A 22575-nucleotide genomic window follows, 5' to 3' on the forward strand; every position below is an offset into this window, starting at 1 on the left:
TCTACCTGAAAAGATTACAAGATATGTGTCACAGGGGTGATTTGTAAGAGGAGAGAGAATGTTTACCTACGGTAAATTACACTCTGCTTCTTTGTGTTCTCCTGAAATTTCAATTACTGAGCTATTCTTTTATTTCTAGCTTTCCTATAGGCTCTTTTCACTTAAACAATGAACACCACAGTTCAAATCTGTTCCTGTGTATCTTGGGGTTTTATACTACCCTCATTTTGTCTGAGTGCTTTATACTCTGCATGTGTGTGTTTCTCTCTCTGTATTCACATTTTCTGCTTTAAGCTATTATATAGCATCTCACTCTTGATTAAGTTGCTGCTGCAGCCACAGGGTAGGCTTTTTGGGTTCAGAAACATGACTGCAGGCTTTCTGAAATGTTGCAGTTCTTCCCCTCCAAGACATGTCAATCTTCGACCTGAATCGCCAACACCTTCACTGGGAAAAGTGCTCAGGGTAGCTGAAAAGGGGGAGATTTTGAAGGAGGGTGCTGACATGTAGGGTTAAGGAAGGTCTTATGGATCTTGGTTAAACCATGAAGACATGGCTGCAGGGACACAGACCTAATTTCCTGCAGAAGAACCTCTTCTTTACCCATTCACTGGGACTGAGGCAGACTCCATAACAGCCAGGACAGGCTTTTATCAGTTTCCCAGACTAAAATTGGCCACCTCTTCTTGTTGAGTGAGCAGAATAATCATCTCCACAACCTGGGTCAACCATAAAATTAAGAGAGTCTAACATGCTTGATATGTCCAAGCCCAGCCTGGTGGGTATTCAGGTGCCAGTTTTCTTTTCCTCAGTCCCTTTTGCATTTCACAAGTGTCTTTGTAGTCAGGGCTTTCCATTGTCATACCCATTTTTGCACGGTTTCCATGTAGACTTTGAAAAAATAAATAAATAAAAAAGAATTTATAATTAGAAATGGACTTTTTCTGATTATTGCAGTGCTTAGCAATTTTCACTCTCTCTGTGTTGGAGTATTATCTCTGACCATGCACCATCTCTTGGCCAGCTTCCTAGTGTTATTATTTTAGATAATGTTTATGATTGAGTTCAGCAAGTTGTACATTTCCTTATCTTTTCACTTGTCTATGAACACCAATATTTGGAGTCACTCCAGCAGAATCCCAGGATAATTTGTCACAGACAGGCCAGCAAGAGAATATGAAAAAAGAAAAGGTGGTGGCAATAGTAGCAATATGTAATTTCTTTCACAGTGTTTCTAGCACTGATGCAAAGTGGTCAATAAGTTCTAGGAGTCCAGAAAGAAACTAAATTGGTGACATAAAATATAACCCATGTACACTGCGTTAGCAGTGAGTAAGCTCTTTGCTCTTCTATTTTTCTCTTCATAAGAACTGTACAAGCACAGAAGACTGCAAATGAGCTCTGTAAAAGATTCTTAATATTCATGAGACAAATTCTAATACAGCTGGATTTCTCATTGTACATTACTATTGAATCTGGGGGTGGGCAGGAACACCGGTGCTGAAATCCCAACACTTCAGACCTTCATCCTAATAATCTGTTGTAAGGAGCGCTGACCTGCTCTTCAATTGTAGCAAGATGAGGATTTCAGTGATGTACTCTACAGTCAGGATGGGAGGACTGGGCAGTAGTTAATCAGAGAGCAGCAAGAAGGGCTCCCTGATTTGTTATGCGGACATCAGAATATTGGTAAATGATATTTCCTACTCTCCCAATCAGCAAAGTGGAAGTGGCAGTCCAGACTGATCGGAAATATTGGAGAACTTTGCAATCACCACTTGCAAAGTGCTTTGAGATCCTGGGGTGAATGAAATGGGAGATGAGCAAAGCGTCTTCCTCACTAAACTCCTTAGCCATGGTAATTCTGCATGGTCATCATTCATGGGAAGAATGTTTTATTTAGGAGAGAATAATCATGTCTGGCTGCCAAAACATGAAATCCAATTATGCTGTGAACTAAAGGCTGTTTTAAAGGGTTTATCATTTCTGAGCTTTATCCTCATCAGCTGCAAAAGCGGGTTTTCCTCCCTTCTTTCCTTCACTTTTGAAAGAGCTTAGTCTCTTCTTTTCCCCTTTCCAACTTCCCCATGTGCCAGTTTTCCTTTCTCTGTAACACAGTTAACAGTTAACCTTTGCTTTAGCTTTTCCTTCAACACCTTCGATATTTCCCCACAAAAATCGTGACAGCCTTGTTAGTCTGACTTTAACGTTTTTCATTAACTATGAAATGCAAAACCATGGGAACAGCAACAAAAAAGGGGCTCCTGCCTGCTTCCTCTTCTTCAGAAGTCATACTCTGTGCCTGACTATGGGTCTACTACTTGTAAAACATCCATCCATGGGGAAATTACTTTCTTAAAGCAGTCCTCTAAAGATGCGGTGCTTCTTTTTCATTTTTCCTCTTTCGGTTCCCATATCTCTTCCCCTTTTCATTTTTTATTTTTATTTTTTATTATTATTATTATTATTTTCATTCTTGAACAATAAATAGCAGAGCTTCCTAAGACTGGAAGTAGAAAGAGTGTTTGTGGTGTCTCAAACTTCTCTGTTCCTGTGATATTAAAATGGAATGACAAAACTCAGCAAGATTTAGAATTTGAAGGCAGAAGAATTGGGGTGCCTTCCTCTTGCCACTGCAGGTTTTTTCAGAGGTTTTCAGGCCATGGAAATAAGTCAGTGAGGAGAGGCTCTCCAAAAAAAAGGAGCTGGGATGAAGGTGGTTAAAGTCTGCTGCCCAAAAGAAGCTTGATTCAGAACTGAAAGAAAAAATTCTCTCTCCGGTGTCAGTAGTGGTTAAGGAAAGAAATAGTTGTTTTAAATAGTGGCAAGGATGGTTCAGAATGAGAAACTATCTTCTGAAACATCAGTATGTTTGCAGAGACTGACTGAAGGTGATGGCAATGAGTAGAGCTGTTTCTCTTGAAAGACAAAAGACATGCATCTGTCAGGAGCTAATTATGTGGAAATGAACCTGCTTTGCTATCTCTCAACCTCTTTGCAGACCTAATTTTCAATGTCTGAGTAAGCTCCTTGTTGGCTGAACTTTCTATGAATTAGCCTTTATCTATGTAGCTTGTAAACCATTCTAGACAAGTCCTTTGTCACCCTCCAATGTCTGTCCTGGCACTGTAGGGTCTTAAAACGACATGGTTGGAGACCCTGTCATTGCCAAATAAATAACAGTTGGGTCAATGCTTAGTCAGTGAGCCCTCTTCTTTCTCTTCATGAATGATCAACAGTGACACTTTCAACAAGGCTGAGACTCGGGTCAGGAGTATAAATTAATGCCATAATGCCATCCAGTTGTCTGCTGAGTTGTGCTAGACACAGGGAGGTAGGAAGGACAATTTCTGCCTGGCCAGTCTGCCCTGCATCTGTACAAGCGGACCAGAAATACGGCTACAGCTTTGGACTGGCTGCTTAAAAGCAGCACAAAGGTAATTGATGCCCTCCAAAGTTATGTCCCAGTCCCTGAGTTCCTTCACGTTCTACTGCTCCTCGTAGAGTTTGTGATAATTTTCCATTGAATTCAAAAGCTTCTAAAACACAAATGGGATTCAGAACCCAGTGTTCAAATATCCCAGGAATAATGAAGACTTTCCTTTATCTTCAGAAATAGAGACCCCTGGCTTCTTCTGTTCCTCTAGTTGCAGCAGCCCTAGTCTGAATCCCTTGACAGTTGGAAACCTCAAGATGAATAAGCTCCAAGCCTTTCATCCCTGAGTCCCTGATTCATTAGTTAATGTCTGAAAAGCACTTGGGAGCTCAAGACTGCTAAGTGCTATTATTATTAGAGACCATTCATATGCATGTTGATTGAAAAAGATAATTATTACCTTTCATTCCTTTTTTTCCCTTTATTGAAGACAGTGGTAACTGGCTTCCCTGAGAAGTAGCAAGGAAGAGCTGGGTTTGGTGTTGACACTGGAGTAGAATGGAGAAATACAAATGGATTACACTAAGAACAGAAAGAGTAAAAAGGAAGATGGGAGCCTCCACCTGCCGATGTCACAAGAGAAGTGGATGCAATACAGCTTCTATTGTATCCACTCCTGGGGAATTTCTGTTTCTATTATATGAAAAATAAGTTATTTACTAATGTTGCAGCAGTCCGTTCAGTTGCCCTCTTATAGGTTTTGTGTCCCAGAGACACTGGGTTATCCTGCGTGACTTCTAGAAGGGCACGGAGCTCTTGTATTTCTTGTACCCTATCAGCCAGCACTGAATGGACATCTGAGACACCCCAGGTCAACTCACATCGTTCAGCATGCCTCTGTGCAGACAACTCTACCAGCCCAAGGATGCTTAGACAACAGGAATGGGAATCAACTGAGAAAATATAGGGGTCTTATGCCATTTCAGACACTGAGGTGTAACCCACCTGTCTTCAAGTCGCCATCGCAGAAGGATAAAAGTGTTAAAGTTCCGTTCATATCTTCTAGCTCCATGTCAGTGTCTTGAAACTTTCAGGCACATCAACTGATCAGAGGAGTTCAGGGAACTCTCCAAATTATACTACAGTAGATGCCTACTTTGGATGTGAACCTGTGCTGATTGTGTTGGCTAAATCTCCACAGGGCATGAAGAGAGCTAGAAAAACTCAGTTCACATGGGCACATCTGAACTGTGGACACCAAACTCTTGGCATCTGAATCTGCAGAATCCCACCTCCACAGCACAGACATCTCTATCAAAGCAAGTCACCACAGGCTGATGCTACAACACTTCAAAGTCAGCATTAATCACAGTTTTTTTGGCCTTAAGGCTGACAGCTAAAATCAGAGCAAGTGCCCAAAGGGTCTACAAGATCTACATCCATGGATGTACTCAGAACTTGAGTGAGTGAGACGTTAGGGGACCAGATCTATTTGGCATTATCTTCAGTGTGTGTGTGTGGGGGGGGGGCGCCGCGCGGCGGGAGTGGACTAGAGACCTCTGAAGGTCTTTTGCAACCTTAATTAATCCCTGATTCCAATACTTGGAAGACAAATTGGACTTCTGGGTACCCATCTCTTTGCAGGGCGACTAATTCAGATGGAGGCATCTGCACCAGTGACATCTAAACATAAGAGAGTCAATACCATGCCACTAGCTTGAATGTCCTTCACTGCTGTAAGTAAAGGGAGGATCCAAGTCCCTTTTAGCACACTGGGGAGTAAGCCTTACTGCTCAGATTTTGCTGCACCCATTTCTCATCTGACACTACATCATGGTCTTCTCCTCCCCACAAGGGATTTCCATGGAAATGAAGCCAAAGAAAGTGACACAAAGAGTCACGATGCTTGTTGCATTGATTCCCAATCAGTGTGAACCAAGACTCGTGGCAATCTGCATACCCTCCTGCAAGATGCATGTAGACTTGTCCTGAGACCATGGAATTAGTCTTGCCACAGATGACCCTGAGACATGCTGGAGTACTCAGCCAGCCACAATGCAAGATTAATGTTTACAAACAGAGCGAAAGAGCATGTCTCCTCCTCTGGCACCTCATAATTGCTCTTACCCTTTATCCCCAACAGCAGTACTGCCCTCCTCCTCCCCAGCTTCACTTTTCCTCTAATAGTTTCACCACGCTGTCACTTGCCTGTCTGCCATCCTCATGGAAGCAAGAAACAAAGTCAAAAACCTTCTTCATCTCCCATTGATCATCCCTGCCTGGATCCTTTCACTTTGGGTTAATGGAGCCCAGAGATGCTCATTTTGCACAGCTGTCCTCCCAGAATGAATATCATTTACACAGACCAAAGATATTACTCTCACAAAATAAATTTGCTAAACTGCTATTGCCCTATCTTCCCATTTTTATCGAGCTGGGGTTGCATTAACATTAATGAGATGTTAAAGGAGAAGAAAAAGAAAAAAAAAAAAAAAGGAAAATGAAAGAAAAAAGATCTTCCTAAGCAAATAATAACTATTCAGTCACAATTCAGAGGAAAATTATGTCTCTGTTACACGTTTGAATCTTTCCACTGGATTTTGCTCTTGTTAAATTATGTGCAAATGATGGAAGTCCATACATATATATGAATGTGCATTGCCAAGTCGAACTGTTTTCTTAGCCTGAAAATTATTTCTTCTTTCAACAAGTCTACACCTTGGCTCTTTCTCTTATTCCCTGCCTCTGCGTGCAATGCCGGTGAGGGAAAACTTGTTCTTCCAGGAACCAGCCTTGGCTGCTTGGGACAAGAAAATATATCATGACTCATAGGACTGTCCGCAGGGACAACACAGAAATTGCTGGTATATTATGGACCAATAAACAATAAATAAATAAAAACTCATATCCCATTTTGTTGGAACTTTGGGGGGGATTGGAAAAGGTACACCAGCAAGACCTACTTTATCAGTTTCTGCAAAAATAACGAATAACGTAGTTTCACATTTCAGGATTTGAACAAAAGGTAGAGCAGGGAAGCTGCTCTAGATAAGGAGGTTAAAGGAAAGGAGATAAGGATAAGATAAGGATAAGATAAGGAGGAAAGGAAAAAAAAAAAAAAAAAAAAAAAAAGGAGAAAAAGACACATTCATAGACCTGCAGATTTCACATGATGTTCCACTCCTCACCATCCTCTTCTTCCTCTGACAACACTGACACACAGGCTTGACCCCACACAGGCAGCAGAAGCTCTTCCAGCCCTCCGAGCCCATCATCTTCCTCCTGCGGTGTAGCTGATTCTGCACAGCGTCCTTAGGGAACCATAGGAAACAATGCAGGTAAAATGCAAGGCCAGACCCTGGTTTGTTTGGTCCTGGCTCCTTGGGGACTGCAGTTCATGGGGGGCTGTTCCACCATTTAGCTGAACCCCATAATCTTTTGCCTTCCTCCTTGACAGGACCACACAAGACTTTTGCATCGCATTGTCCATGCCCACTGCTAGCCCTGTTTTGGCAGTCAGTGCACAGGCAGTCATTCTGTGTTTTTTTTTTGTTTGTTTGTTTGTTTGTTTGTTTAGCCCACATGGGTATTTCCCTGCTGTTTTCCTCTCCTTTTCATCTTAGTTCACAAGTTCAAAATACACAGCTCACGTGAAGTGGCAAAAAAACAAAGGTGTAAACAGGAAACTCGAAGTTGCTTGGACTTTCTTGATAAACAATCTTAAGGGAGTAATTTGTGCGTTGTGGATGGGCTCAGCTTGTGCACATCATGCTGGGGACCTGACAAGGTGTTGTGAGAGTGGGCAGCCAAAGCTGTAATGCTCACCCTTCCCACTTCAGAAAATTGTCTGACAGTGCTTGAACTAAAGGAGAACTCTGCTGAGACAGACACCTCAATGATATGTCTGGTTGTTTCTGTTTCTGGTATAAGCTAGGTTGTTCAAAAATGAAAAGGCTTTTATAAGAAATAAAATGAGTAAATCCAAGCTGGGTTTTCCCCTTCTCCTGGGGTGGGGTCTGGGACAGAAATCCCAATGCTAAAGCTGTCTTAGAGAAATCATTTTGACCTGTTCTCCTGGGACAAGAAAACATTACCCACAGGGGTTACCCAGGTTGATTACAGACCCATACCCTATCCACTCAGGGAAAATAGATGTGAACACAACATCTCCTTTGACTTTGGCCTCTTGTTATTTATTACCTCTTTCTTCCATGTTTGCAAGTGTATTTAGAGGCCAGATGAGGAACTCATGTTGGTTGCTCATAGAGGAATAGTACAGTTCAGCTTGGCAGATGTATACTGAATTTTGATGAAAGCCTGTCTCTTCTTCCCAACATCAACCTTCAGCCCATGGGGGCTTCCAAAGGACCCTCACTGTCCACTTCTTGCCATGGAGGCAGACACCCATCTTTGTGAAAGCTCAGCTCCCACAGGAACAGCTCCCTTATTGAGCCTTCTGCAAAATCTAGGGCTATCTCAAAATATGATTAGTCACAAATGTGGTATGTTATGTGGGACTTGTGATGCTCTGGACCTGTTTGAAACCCTTTCCAATGTCTGAGAAAATGATCTTAGTTTTTAAATCAAACTTATGCTGCTTGTGCTGCTAAGAGATTTAACCCCTAAAGTCATCCTGGACCATGACCATAGATTTAGTCTGGACTGAGCCTCAGGACTCCTCAGGAGGTCTGGAATCTCCCTCCCTCCCTGCTGCAATGAGATCTATTAAAAGCATTGTTCAGTTCTACCCAGGTTTTTACAAAACAGCTTTCCTTTCTTGTTTTATCCAAAGCCTCCATTTGAAATCCTTGGCTAGTTCTGCTCCAGACCAGGCTATAGGTTCATTCTCAACTTCTTAATTTTTTAATAAATTTCTCAGTAAGCCTCACTTCTGTTTCAAAGCGTGTTACTACATCCCTGCACCCTGGAGCTTTGCATAGCTTTGGGTTTCCAAATAAAAGCCTAGCACTGGTTCATTGTTTTACAACCCTCTTAGAGTCTGACCTAAGCCCCAAAGCCTAGGATGCAAGGCAGTGTCAGGATTACTTCTGCATTTGGCAGGATAAAACACATCTGAAAAGAACAATTAACACTTTGTTAATGTGCCAAGAAATAGAATGATCTGCACATTGGCCAAAGGCAACTAGTGACTGCTGTTTACCTTGATGTGTATGTGCTAACGTGGGGCAGTTCTGATAGAGCATATTCTTCGCCTTAAAGCACAATGACAGATGAGAGGTCCTCCTCTAATTTCCCATCCTCTCCATTAGCAGGAAAAGCAGAGAAAGCCGGCAGCAGAACCCCACGGTCCGACTCCTACCTGGCAGATAATAATGCAAATTGCAGCAACAAAAGCGATAAAAATTCATGGCAGGAGAAGAGACGAGCAGGCTTGATCTCAGCTCCGTGGGACAGCACCAAATGCCACCCCCCAGGGAGACCCAGGTCCCATACAGATCTCTGCTGCTTTCACCAGTCATTAATATGCGTGCCCATCTGGGGTTTCAGACTGCCGGCAGTGCTCTGTGATGTTGCTGTCACAAACGTGATACAATCCCTCATCAAAGAATAAAAGAATTTTTCCAAGTCTCTCCAAACCATTCCTGCCTGCACATTCTGCATCCTCCATGCAGCCAGGCATGTTCAAGGATGCCTAATTCTTAGGGTAGATCCTAAGTATCCCTTTAATACCAAACAGCATTAGTGAATATTCAGCTCAGGTCATCCTAATTCCCCTTTCACCTTCCTCTTATCCCAGGGCAGATCACTGGCCCCCTCCTGCTTCATAATTATTCTCTCCAAGGGATGCACCAACCATGCCCCTGGCTAGTTGTGTGGTGTCAGGGAAATAGAGAGGACAATGTTTTGATGAAGCCATGGTGGGGTTGCAGTGTCCCAGCAGAAGATGCTAACCTGCTTCATCTACGTTCTCACTTAGTCTCAGGCCTCCCTGCAAAACTTCAGAGTTTAAGAAAGGCAGTGAGTCACGAGTGAAATTTCACCTGCAAAGATGCAGTTCTACAACATCCACTGGGGATGGAACAGAAGTCACTCCGATAATGAAGATGGATAGGTGGATAGACAGACAGACAAATACATAGATAGACAGATGGATAGATGATAGGCAGCATACTCTATATTAAAGCTGTGACAATCTATCATCCATTCTCTCCCTCTCCTTTTTTCCCTCCTCTTTTTTAAATTACGCTTATTGCTCCAGCGAAATTTATTACAATGTAAGAAATAATGATTTTTTAAAGATATTTTTTACTTTTTAAGCAGAGGTGCGAGGGCTCCCTGATAACAAATGGATGAAGATGTGAAAGCTTATTGGATTGTCACATTGGATACATTATCCCCAGGGCTCTGAATGAAGAATTAGACCATGGAGATCTTATTTGACATTAGATGTTTCAATTTCTCCAAGAACATTAGGCATGTTGGATTCAGCACTGAATTCAATAATAAACAACAGTTCTGACCCTCCCCCCTTTCCCTTTTACCCCTTAGCATTTTAAGCCAGAGACATGTTATTAAGATTTATTTTACATTTTTATTATTATACTCATAAGAAAAGAGAGATCATATTTGCATAATTCATTTTTACACAAACCTTTATGTATTACTTACAGCTGCCGATTCTCCCCCCTTTAATATATGTGTTTATATGGCAGTAAAACAATGACATTTGAACAATACACTGAAAATGATTTACTTCAGCCCTGCAGGTATTGCTGTATATTTATTAACCCCTGGGAATTATTTTGATTGAAATCCCTTTGGATAATGCTCATCAAGAGACCAAGGCTATGTATTTGCCAGCAAACAGAAGGCAATAGTTTAGCGTCAGACCCTCTTGGGGTGATCAGTGAATGGCCATTTGTCCATAGTGATTTTGGGGGGATATTTATGGCTAAAAGCACCCAGTCAGCACCACAGTGCTGGGTGCAGGATGAACGCCGAGACATGTTCTATGGAAGAATGAACTTGGAGGACGAATAAGCAGCCTGCCCCAGTGATGCACAGCAAGGAGCGCATTGCCAGGGAGGAACTCCTTGCTCTCTGGGTCAGACCAATGCAACCACACAGGTTTTGTTCTCACATCTCCTCGCTGCCCTGCTCAGCCCACAGACATACAACCTATACTTCACCATACACAACTTCTTCACCTTATCTTGCTTCCCAAGAGCTGCTCAGAGCTGGCCGTGGTACTTGGTTCTGCAGTAGTTCTCCTGGTCCTTTTTCAAGTAGACCTCACCCCAGCCACACACAGGGCCATGCACCCCAATCTGTTCCTTTTCTCCGTGTTTTCACCCACTGCAGTCAGCAATGGTGCTGGTGGTGGTAGTGAAGGTGGTTGTCATGGTAACTCTCTTTTCCCCTTCTGCTAATTCTGCAGGATTTCTTTCTACAAAATCAATTTGTGAATGTGTTTCCTCTTCTTGCTCACCCCTTAAAATAACAGCTATCGGGAATATTTTAGGAATGCAAAATTTGCCGGGTTAAGGGTTTCTTGAAGTCGCTGATACTGAAACGATACCTACTTCTGACAGCTACACCCTCTGGATGCTTTCAAAGGCAGCATGAAAAGTCTCAAGGCAGAAGAGTTTCCCAACCAACAAAGGTCCTCCCTCATTCCCAGAGGGAGTCATGATGTCCCTTATACCCATCCAACCTAAAGAAACTCACACTCTTCTCCTTCCGAGTCTTGTCTACTTTGGAGACCTAAATTCATGGTGTTCTTGACATACCGGGGCAGCAACTTTTATAAGTTATTTATGCATTAACTAAATTAGTCATTTAGTTTCTTGCTTTACCATTACTGTTCTCATTTGGGAAGAGGCTTAGCCTTCTTTATAACACACAGAATGAGAGAGGTGTCCATTCTCTTTATTATCTGTTATTTTAGATACTTTATTTTACTCTCTAAAGAGATCTTTCCTAATAGCTTTCAGGGTTGTTGTCCAAATGTTTCAACACAGACTATCTGCCACATTGGCTGTGGTCTCATTACAGACCAGCTCAGTCCTCTCTCCATCGTTCCCACACCAGCTGTCTGGGGTACAACATTGCCAGGTGCAGGTTTTATAGGTGTGACACTGAAAAACAGTGGAGCATTCATCCAGCTATCAAAAAAATAAGGTATGGAGTTTAAGAAAGTCATTAAAATACCCAAGGTAGGACATGTAGATAAACAGACAAACTCTCCCTAGAGCAATTCACCCCATTCTGTTGATAATGTCTCTTAGGATGTCTCTTAGCTTCTCCCTGACAATGGGAAGGGTTTTGATATGGAGCCAAGTATAGAGATTTTTCCCCATATCACATAAAAGCACAGTAAGGGAGCCAGAAGTAGTATCCCACCTCCTAGTCCCAAGCCACAGACATCCCCTAAAAAATAAAGTGGCTTCTCCCTTAGCAAAAACATCCTTATGTGCAGTTCTGCTCTATGTCTGGCATTACATCAAAGGCTATGCTTTGGATCATGGTGGCATGGTGTGTCTGGTGAGGAAGGCTGGATTTTTGGCAAATAGAATATATATTTCACAGTTATTTTCAGGAAAATGAACAAAATATATATATTTTTCCTCATTTAGAAGACCCACAGATAAAGGATGCCCAAAGAAGAAGGTAAATGGTGTTATTGAACTATCATGTGCAAGGCAGGTATATCTGGATTTAGTTCTTCACTCCAATAAATTTGGTCTCCAAATTTCTCTCCAGCTTGTTTTTCCTTGCTAGAAACTTGGATGGGCATATTCAGGGTGTCAGCTGAGGCTCTTAAAATGGATGTAGATGTTTTCTATGATATTTAAGGTCAAGAGACCAGCAAGGTGTATGGACTGTCTGCAGGCAACATGCAGGATTTAACATTTCCGCCAGGAAAGGTTCCCCCAAGTGTGCTTCACATCTCTCCTGAAGTTGCAGTGAAGATTCATTCACCTAGCTAGGGATTCATCTCACCTAACCTCTCCTATCAGAGTGCAAACATCACCCTCCGAGACAGCTGTCTTGATGTTTTTATCATCAGAGGAGAGACATAGGTACTTCCAGAGTGAGATTTGTCTACCCTGTTTCAGACCTCTCTCTTAAGATGAGATGCACCTCACACCAGCAAGGCACATTTCTCTCCGATGATGATAAAAGGGCTGGGATGGCAAGACAGTCAAAATCCTCTAATGGGACAAAGAGAATACACCAGCTATAAAATATCTTCTTAGACCAGTAAATGTTTTAAGAGTTTAATGGTCCAAATTACCCGAATAATCTCCAAGGAGGGAACACCACCACCTCTCTGGGCAATCTGTCCATCCTCCCTGCCCCAGAGATGGCTGCTGTTCCATTTTTCTCCATACTCTGAGCTTCAGGCAAAAAGGTGTCCCAACCTCTCTCTCTCTCTCTCTCTCTTTTTTTTTTTTTTTTTAATTATTTTTTATTATTTTTATTTTTTTTTTCACTAAGTCATGGGATAATTCAGGTTGTAAGACCTGTGGCACTTTTTGCTCCAAACCACCAGCACAAAGCAGGGTCAATAGAGAAAGTCCTCATGTCAAAGTTAGATGAGGTTTCTCCAGAAGAGAGGCATTTTCCTTGAAAAATCTCAGGTTGATACTAATGTTGAAATAAGAGAATATTTCCTCCACTTCTTAAGCTGTTTCTCACCCCTCTAAGCTTGGCACACCTCTTACAAAGCAGAAGTTTCAGATGTTGTGAGCATTCTTCTCCTGACACAAAAGAGAGGTCAGAATCCAGTGTTAGCTTCACTGATCTGTCATGAAAGCTGATGGGAACCCTCCTATTCCCCCAGCACACAGAACTGCTTTTCATGGACGCGGTATTTGAGAAAGTGTATTATGCTGGAGTTTGATCCTATCTTGTTTCAGACCATGTAGAGATGTGCCTTCAGCTTTGAAGGGAAAAAAGAGAAGACACTTAATCAATAGCCATGTGAGTGATAAGCACATAAAAGAGATGAGATTGGCCAGCTTGTATAATCATTAGTAAGACCATATGGGTAATGTATTATTCAGAAAGAAAGATGACCATGGTGGGGATGGATTTTATGAGGGTCAAGATTGCTTAAGGAGTATCTCCTTGTAGTTAATTATTTCATGAAGCCCATTACCTGGAACATTCAAAGTAAGTTATTAGGGTGAGGGGGAAACCACAGTGAACATTTTTGGTTCTGTCCTGAAGAGGTCAGGAACATGCTAGTTTGGCTTCCAAAACCTGTCTGGAGCACACACATATTTAAAGTGTCTAAAGATTATTCAGGAAGACACACACACATTTTATTTTATTTTTTTTCCCCACATGATTTGCTTTTAGACTGAAGCAGTATTGCAGACAGAACTTGGATCAGATGGGCTGAAAGCCATGACCAGAACACGATCTCAAATGAATTCTGCTTCGTATACCACCGCCAATAATCCCAACAGCTCCTTGTCAGGTTTAAGCTTGCATGATTTCAGCCTCGTTATTACAGCTGTGCAATACTTAACATTCAGGATACTCTTCTGGCTCCAGCTGTGCTTTTTGAAGTGGTTATTGCTCCCCAATGCACCTGCAGCTGTTTATCATTTTTCTCTTGCTTCCTCCTCCTGTTGAGCAGCTGAACTGCTCATGCAACTGCTTCCTAAACCTTTGCACTTGATATCAACTGGACTAGCAGAAAAAATACTTCTGAAGCTGTTTAAAATAACCTTGCTCACTTCTGTAGCTTGTTAGGGAGAACGCTCACCAGCAGCACATGCAGCTTTCCTGCTTAAGATGACAACTTCCATCTGAGACCATGGCAGAGGCAGTGCTCTCATCAGACCAATTTGAGAGATGCTTGTTTTATACAGAGAGGATTAAATCATAGAATCATGGAATGGCTAGGGTTGGAAGGGACCTTAAAGACCTTAACCATCTAGTTACAACCTCCCTGCCATGGGCAAGGATGCCACCCACTAGATCAGATTCCCCAGGGCTTCGTCCAACATAATCTTGAACAATTCCAAGGATGGGGCATCCATAGCTTCTCTGGGCAACCTGTTCTAAACCTCACCACCATCTGTGTGAAAAATTTTCTAACACCTAATCTAAATCTCCCCTCTTTTAGTTTAAAATCATTTCTCTTTGTCCTGTCATTATCTGACTGAGCAAAAAGTTGCTCTCCATCTTTTTTATAAGTCCCCTTTAAGTACTGAAAAACTACAATAAGATCCCCCTGAATCTTTCTCTTCTTCAGGCTGAACAGCCCCATCTCTCTCAGCCTTCCTTCGTAGGAGAGGTACTCCAGCCCTCTGATCATCTTTGTGGCCCTCTTTGGACCTGTTGGCCTTGTTGAACCTCATTAGGTTCACATGAGCCACCTCATGTGTCCAGCCTGTTCAGGTCCCTTTGGAAGGCATCCCTTCCGTCTGGTGTATTGACTTTGGAAAACCTTGTAGCCCTCTAGTTCAGTGTTCTGGTTATGTGATCTGTCCCACAGCATTTCTGTGATAGCAATCAGGTCATATTTGTCTAATTGCACCATGATTTCCAAATTCTGCTTGTTTCCCATGCTACATGCGCTGGTGTAGAGGCACTTCAGCTGGGCTATTGGTCACATCACTTTTCCAGAAGAACCCTCCTTGATTGCTTTGGGACAGTTCACAAGTATTTCCCTGTTGTTTCCTAGAATGACAGTGTTCTCAAAGTATTACACATCTATCTAACCAGCCCCCTTCTGTAACAAACCCATGTTCTCCTTTGTAATTTTCGGCATTCAAAAAATTAAAGTACATTATAATTCCAGTAATCGTAGTAGGGTTACTGAGTCTCTTCTGGCATTTTTGACTGTGATGACTCTGCACCAGGGTTCTACCAGTGCTTACACCACCAAAAAATTATGTTAGAGAACTTATTCTGCACCAGGCTGGGCAATCTGATCTTTTCAGACCATAGGCTTTACAACCTGACATGGACAAAGATTGTATGATAATGACACCAAAGCACCCTCTTAATCCTAGGATGTTGCACAGTTGATAACATCCAAGGCTGAGAAAAGCCAAACAGAAGCTGCCACTTGAATTGCCATTCCTGTGGTTACTCTCCATCCATGCAGGAGCTTGTGGCAAAAGAATTAATGTAGTTCTAAAGGAAATTTGAAAGTGTCTAGAGAGGCAAATTATCACATGAAAATGCAAATTGTACCTTATCGAGACTGTTCCACAGCTGCTATGATTCATCATCATTTCTTCATCTGTTTTTTTCTTTCCCCAGGTGAGATCTCAATAAAAAGAGGGGGGTGAGAGTGGTAGAGCAGAGCTTCATATGCCAGCAGAGATTTATGGCTTCTTTTATTCAAATGTAAGACACCCTTCAAAAGGAAGGGAATATTAAACATTTAAAATCACCATCTATCATTCAGCCCTTATCTGATGGTAACCACTAATTCCTCACACGTATAGCACAGGTCGCTCTGCCTTGCCTTCCACATTGCTCCCAGTTCAGGGAGGGACCAACATCATCTGACCACCACTCTATAGCCATTCCTCCACGCCAGACATGCCGAGACACTTTCTTCCTCAGTGCTAACTCTCAGTGGTGTAAATCAGTGTTACACTTCCAGCTTCCCTGAAGCTACACAAACCCACCCCAGCAGAAGACCTACAATGCTGTTCTCTATGTTTCTCCTGTGTAAGCTCCCTCATTAATGAAAGTCATGCTGTTCTGGGTTTGCACCATTCCAGCAACCACACTTCCCTGGGTGGTGGAGTGTGCTGTCTACGGACCTGCTCATCTTTTCGTTGGTTGCATGGTTGCTGATGAGTGTGGGATGCTGGGGGAGGAAAGCAGGGACTAGCTACTCATTCTTCCAAAAGAAAGGGCAGGAGATCATCAACTGAACGTAGCAGATGGTAGATTCAGAATTATTGGATGGAGGTACATCTTCACACAGTGAAGTTCAGCTGTGAAACTCCTTGTCTTAAGATACTGTGATTACTTAAAATCTTTACGGTTTAAAACTGAGCTCAAGAAACTCATGAAATGAAAAAATTTCAGGTACTATTAAACATGAAAATACCATTTCTTGTTCAGTGATCGCCAAGACTCTTAATTCCAGAAGCCAAGAAGATGTATAAAATGCCACATTTAGTGGCATTTTTAGTGTCCTTATTTTTATGCTATTGTCCACTAGTCATTGTTGGAGACAGGAGACAACTCCATGGCTTTCTGCTCTGATTGAGATGTTCCTGAATGCTCTTTGGTTCCCTCCCATTACTGCATGTCTGTGAAAAGGGAAAAAAAGCTGCTTTATTTCTACATGTTCTACAATGGGAAAATGTAGAAGTAGATTCCACTGCCTGGGATGAACGCAAAGCAAGAACTTGATGGAGTTCTGGAGAACTTAGCATGCACACACTGCTGCACTGAGCTATGTCGCTGTACCTGATGAGGAGTATTATGGAGTGAAGGCAGGAACCACAGAGATATGTATTCCCCCAGGTGAGAAGATGATGGAGCCCATGTCCACACAGGATCAGCTTTAATGGTGCTGGGGACACCCTGCTAATGAAAGTGCAAGGACTGTGCCTTGAGTTATCCACTAGTGTGAGCAAAGATGGCTTCTTACACACCCTGAGCTGAACTGCCTCCAAATTACTCCAGATTCCCTCAATTTCAACAGACTAGGCATTGTGAAGGCAGAAAATGAACCCCGTGGATGCTGTTTTTTTTTTTTTTTTTTTTTTTTAAGTTATTTTTCCACAGTGTCATGAACATTTCCTGAAAATATATATGTATATGCCAGCCAGCCAGTCCCAGCACTGTACCTCTAATCTACTTCAGTAGTGGCCCAGGGACAAAGGCAATATGTGAAATAACTTCCCAGGTTCCACATCTCAAAGAGTTGTGTAAGTGTGAATGGTTCTCCCAGCAGACTGAGCTCCAGATTTCACACCAAAAAAACAACACTTTGGGTTCATGCCCTGTCTTTGGTAGAACTATGAATGTGGGCTGTACAACTACAGAACAGAATGCACTTTTAAGCTCTCTATTTATCCCATTTCAGGGGTTATACTCTAAGCCTGTGAGACATCATTTTTCTGGAACCTCAGTTCTGAGTGTGGTTTCTCCTCACTGGTTCCTTACGAAACAAGAACATGGCACTCTTCACAGCATGCAAACTGCCCAGGGTGATTCCAAACTTCTGCTTCTCATACCTTTGTAGTCAAACCAATAAGAAGAGAGCAAGTCTTTCACAGACTTCTGATGACATGTCACTTATTATTATCTGTAAAGCACATTGGGATCAGAAGACACCATGCAACAGGAGTGCTTTCAGTTTTGTCAGAGCTGAATGGGAGCTGCAGTGTAACAGAATCTAGCTGGAGTAACTATGATCGATGAGGATAATGCTCAGTTAGGTAAAGCCGCCAAAAGCAATGTCTACCACATTTAAAAAACAACAACAAAAAAAACTGTTCCATGCAGATAGTGTAAAGAATGATAATTATATAAAAGGATATACAATAATACTATAGAATTGTCCAGTGCATTTCTGTAGGCAAGTGTTTGTGTTAATTTAATGGCTATTTTATATCTACTACCACTATTAAAAGTAGAAAAACTACATTATATCATGTAGGGGCATAGCATCAGTAAATCTAACACTTATGTGCCGTTCATCTGTATTTTCTATTGGCATTTGACATTGCAGATCACCTATGATATGCACAGATAAAAAGACAATTAGGTGTCAATATCTTCAGATCACAACACTGGTGTGCTCCTGCACGGGGTACTATTCCAGTGGCAGCAGAGAGAGCTTGCCCAGAAATAAAAGCTTTGCCATTATCTCTGTCCTGCACTGCGAGCTTATCCATATCCAGCACCACTTAGGAACCACTCCAACAAGTGATCATCTTAACAGGGTCAGCACCTTTCTTCCCCTGGACCCCATAACAAACTTAGCATCAGCTCCTAACTAATTGAGTTGGAGCATGATCAACAGTCTAATTGAAGACTATCTCGTATCCATTTCGAGATCATATTATTTCCCAATTTGTTTTCTGAGCTTCTGTTCACAGATTTAGCAAAAAGGTGAAGAAGAAGAAGAAAAAAGATGAAGAAGGTAAAAAAAAAAAAAAAAAGGGGGGGGGAAAAAGCGGCTTTACTTAACAGTTGCTATTTTGGTTTCAAAAGGAGTCTGCATTGTTGATTAGAGTGAGAGATCATTATCCCTCTTAGGAGCCCAATGAAGGTCATTGTGTTAACCTTCAAATCACTCTGTAACTGGAGGCTGTTTTTTTTCTCCTGCTGAGCCACACTGGGAGGGGAAAAAAAGAATGGGAAAAAAATCGAAAAAACAACACAAAGAAAGCAAGTTCAGCTCAGCTTCTGCAGAGTGGAAAAGCAGGAGGATGGCAGGGTGGAATTAACTTTGGATGTTGTGTGTTGTTAATGTTTTGTCAAAGTAGGGAGACAGGATATAGAGAGATGGAAGAAGACTGATTTAAATGTTTTAATCACTGCATGCTCTGTCGTGACTGGAAGGCAACAGGCAGGCACCCTGAGAAATGCTATAGACGTTCAGAAACATTGTGTCAGATGGCAATAACTCGTTAAGCATTAATGTATGGGGGTGGCGTTTTGTGTATTTTCTCAAATGGGAAGGCGATTAGTTTATTCTCAACAAACTACCCATGACAAGATAATTTGGGCCAGGAAATAGGGACATTGTTGCCAACCACAGACTGGATGATAATCGTGCTTCATCTTTTTTGTTGTTTTTTTTTTTTTTTACAGAAGGTTCAACTGGAGAAAGTCTTATAGGGTTCTCTACTCTGTTGTCAGGGATTCAGGCTCTCAGGAATCTGGTGTAAAGTCATGCAAAGCTGTGTCTCCAGATGCATAGTGCATAATGTCCCTCCCACTGAAGCTTTTCTTTGGCCCACAGACTATAACTCATATGACTACAGAGTTCCCAGGAAGAGACATTAAAAACCAGAAGGGCCTCTTGGGTATTGTAGAAGACAGATGTTACTTCTCCTCCTTGGACCCTCTGGTCAGCAGAGGTGACATCCACCATGGCAGAGAGATTCTGGCTTCCACCCTGCTCAGTCTGGCCTAGCAAAGCTATCTAAGCAGCTGCCCTTGGCAAGAAAGACAGAAATCTGGAAGAAAATGGAAAAGCAAATGCATGCCCAAGTGCTATGTAAAAGGCCTCTCCATCTGTAGCTTCCCTCCACTACAGAGCTCTTCTGGCTTCTTTGGCATCTTGATTTACGTCATGTGGAGAGAAATTCAGACCTTGCACTTCTCCTGTACCTTGCACATACAGTAAGTCTCTCCCATCTAACTCTTATCACTTATTTCCTGTGCATGTTCTCCCATGCAATCCCCTGGTATCAGTCCCACCCTCATGCTTACCCTGCCTCACTCCATTGTCACAGAATCCTAGAATTATTAAGGCTGGAAAAGCCCTCCAAGATCATCTGCTCCAACCATCCCCCTACCACCGATGTCACCCACTAAACCATGTCCCCAAGCACCACGTCCAACCTTTCTTTGAACACCCCCAGGGATGGTGACTCCACCACCTCGCTGGGCAACCCGTCCCGATGTCTGACTGCTCTTTCTGAGAAGAAATGTCTCCTCATTTCCAACCTGAACCTCTGCTGGTGTAACTTGATCCACCAGAAAAAGCACATTTCTGTGCAAGCCCTAGCCGTGGCCATCCAGTTTCCTTCCCTGCGGTGCACATGCCCTTGCTTTGCTAATCCTCTTCAGACATCATCTATTGTAAGTCAGTCAACACGTCAATTTAGCATTCACCTTTTGCTGCATCTTAAATCCTTATAATCTCTGTCCTTGCCTCTATATGTTAAATACATAAACCTCACATTTTCTTCCAACTCTCTCTGCTCCCTGTCTGCAGTAAGGAGCAGGCCTTTAGGTGATATCTCCCAGGCAAGTCATGCAGATGCAAAACACTGGCACAGGTAACGTGTACAGGAGTCACTGCCTGAAGACAAGGCAAAAAAATAAATAAAAAAAAAATCCCTGCAAACAAGGATAAGAAGCTGTCCCTGTCTCTACTCCCACCTCCTATGGCTGCCCAGCTAAGACATGAAAGATTGTAGTGGGAGAGAGTCCTGAAGGACCATACTTCATTTGCTGCTGTTGCAGGCAAAGGCCTGAAATGAGTGGAGCAAACTCCAGTACACTCTGCTAGGTTTTAATAAAGGATGGTCCTTTATCAGTTTTATGTCAGTGCCAGTTTCCTCTGCAGAAAATTCCTTTCTCTGTAATGCTTCTAATCTGCAGGCTGTGTGAGGACAGCACACCAAAGAGAAATAATTCATTCTTTTTTCTTTTCCTTTTTTTTTTTTTTTTTTTTTTTTTTTTAATTCCAGACATCCTAAACAAGCCATCTTCCTCAGGCAGAGGTGTACACAAAGCTAATGAAATTTGCAGCAGGTGTAGCAGGGAAATGACACTTACTCACCTCTAATATGGGGATGAAAATGTTCATCCTAGTGAATGACAAATTCACTCATTTAGTTACTATGTGACTTCCTACTTTCTTGGTAATAGCACCCAAAAAATGACAACACACTTTTGATATGTCTCAATAGCTTGCAGTTTGCCACCATAATACCATATGAATATGAATAAAATTTCCCCTTTTTAGTCTTGTTAGAGACTGTGTGACCAAGGAGGACAATAACTTGTTTTACACCTCCAGCAGAGTGGGCTAGGAGGAGCCACTTGGCATTATGGAAAAGTCTGCCACGTTAAAGAGAAGATGGGGCTCTGGAGAAGATTACAGCTCAGCCTATTGGGGTGACACCTTGGCCCAGTTCACTTCACTGTTGGCTTTTTTCCTACCAGCTCTGGGTTTCGTGTCCCCTCTGCAGGCTGGAAAAGCAAACCTGTGGAAAGTCAGTCAACAAGACATTGATGCTTCAGCTGGAGGCTTCTTTGGATGCTCCACATAGTCTTTAAAGTCCTAAGGAGGTTTTGATGAGAGAGGACAGCTTCTCCAGCACTTTATGTTCTTCTACATTATAATAGCCAGAGATTTTTGGAAGAGTACTGAAATGAGAAGGGTTAGATGAGGCAAATAATATTAAGAGATCTAAAGAAAGTAAATTGACTTACTCCTTCACCACTGATGTCTGAGGTCCATTTCAGCCATGTGGGGAATACAATACACATCTCCACAGGCTCTTTCCTCTTAGAAGCATAAAGACACGGCTCTGTCTCCAGTCAGGTGTTGGTGCTGGTGCATATGCATCCTGGCCATTCTTCAGAGGACACCAGGGCTTGAGGTTTATAGTAGAATAAAGCAGGGTGCTCTGCCCCAGCAGAAGACCATTATATATATAGAGAGAGAGACAGAGAGAGACACATATATATATAAAACATATTTAATATATGAATACATATGTAATATAAAAATAAATAATAAAAATAATATATTTTTAATATAATTTTACAAAAACAACTGAAGAAATTTATAGATAATTGAAAACAAAGCCAGGAAAAACATCACATCTTTCATCAGGCTGTCTGCAAGGTTCCTTTGGGTGGATATCTCTCAAATGCTTCCTGTTCCTGCCCAAAGTGTGCTAGATTTCCCCAAAGGAAGTAGTGATCTGCTTCCTCAGTTTCCCAAGGAACTTTGTGAATGTGGACCTCGTGGCTGTTTTAGCCAATGTTAAAAGTTATATAAACTTTGAGCCAACAGCTAAGTAGCAGGAAAGAAGGATTTAACTTCTTTATGGGGAACAGATCTTCCCAGGACTGCAGAAAGGGAAAAGAAGAGCTTCACCCTCTCTCTGGATAGGAGAATTAGAGATGTTGAGATTTAAAACTCTGGTTTTGGGCTTGGCTGCCTCCCTCCTTAAACTGCCCAATATCCATCCCTCACCCCAGACGCTTCAAGCAGCCATGCTTCTCACTCTGACTTGGGAACACGGGCTTTTACAATTACCTGTCAGGAAGAGCAATGTATTATTCTCCAGCACTCGAGTCATTTAAAAATCAGCAGATCTCGGTGATCTGCTTGGCATGTTAAGCTCTCAGTGTCAAGGAGGTACGTGATGCTGGCTTCACCGCAGCCTGCAGAGCTGCTGCGGTAGCAGAGACCCCAGGTGGGAAGGAGAGGCTCTATCTGTGAAAGAGAAAAAAAAAAAAAAAAAAAAAAAAAAAAAAAAAAAAAA

General features: G+C 42.2%; 1 long non-coding RNA gene across 2 annotated transcripts in view; it reads left to right on the top strand.

The window, feature by feature from the left end:
• The window catches only part of LOC118160015, a 58028-nt gene that overhangs the window by 18480 nt on the left and 16973 nt on the right, over positions 1-22575 (top strand). Inside the window, exon 3 of one of the 2 annotated variants that reach the window (XR_004747303.1) lies at positions 3867-4009. The exons of the other annotated variant lie outside the window; for it this stretch is intronic. This is a non-coding gene — a long non-coding RNA (uncharacterized LOC118160015). Of the gene's footprint in view, positions 1-3866; positions 4010-22575 lie in introns of those variants that run through there. 2 annotated transcript variants of the gene reach the window in all.

This window comes from Oxyura jamaicensis, chromosome 1 (assembly GCF_011077185.1).
Source record: "Oxyura jamaicensis isolate SHBP4307 breed ruddy duck chromosome 1, BPBGC_Ojam_1.0, whole genome shotgun sequence".
Lineage (NCBI taxonomy): Eukaryota > Metazoa > Chordata > Aves > Anseriformes > Anatidae > Oxyura > Oxyura jamaicensis.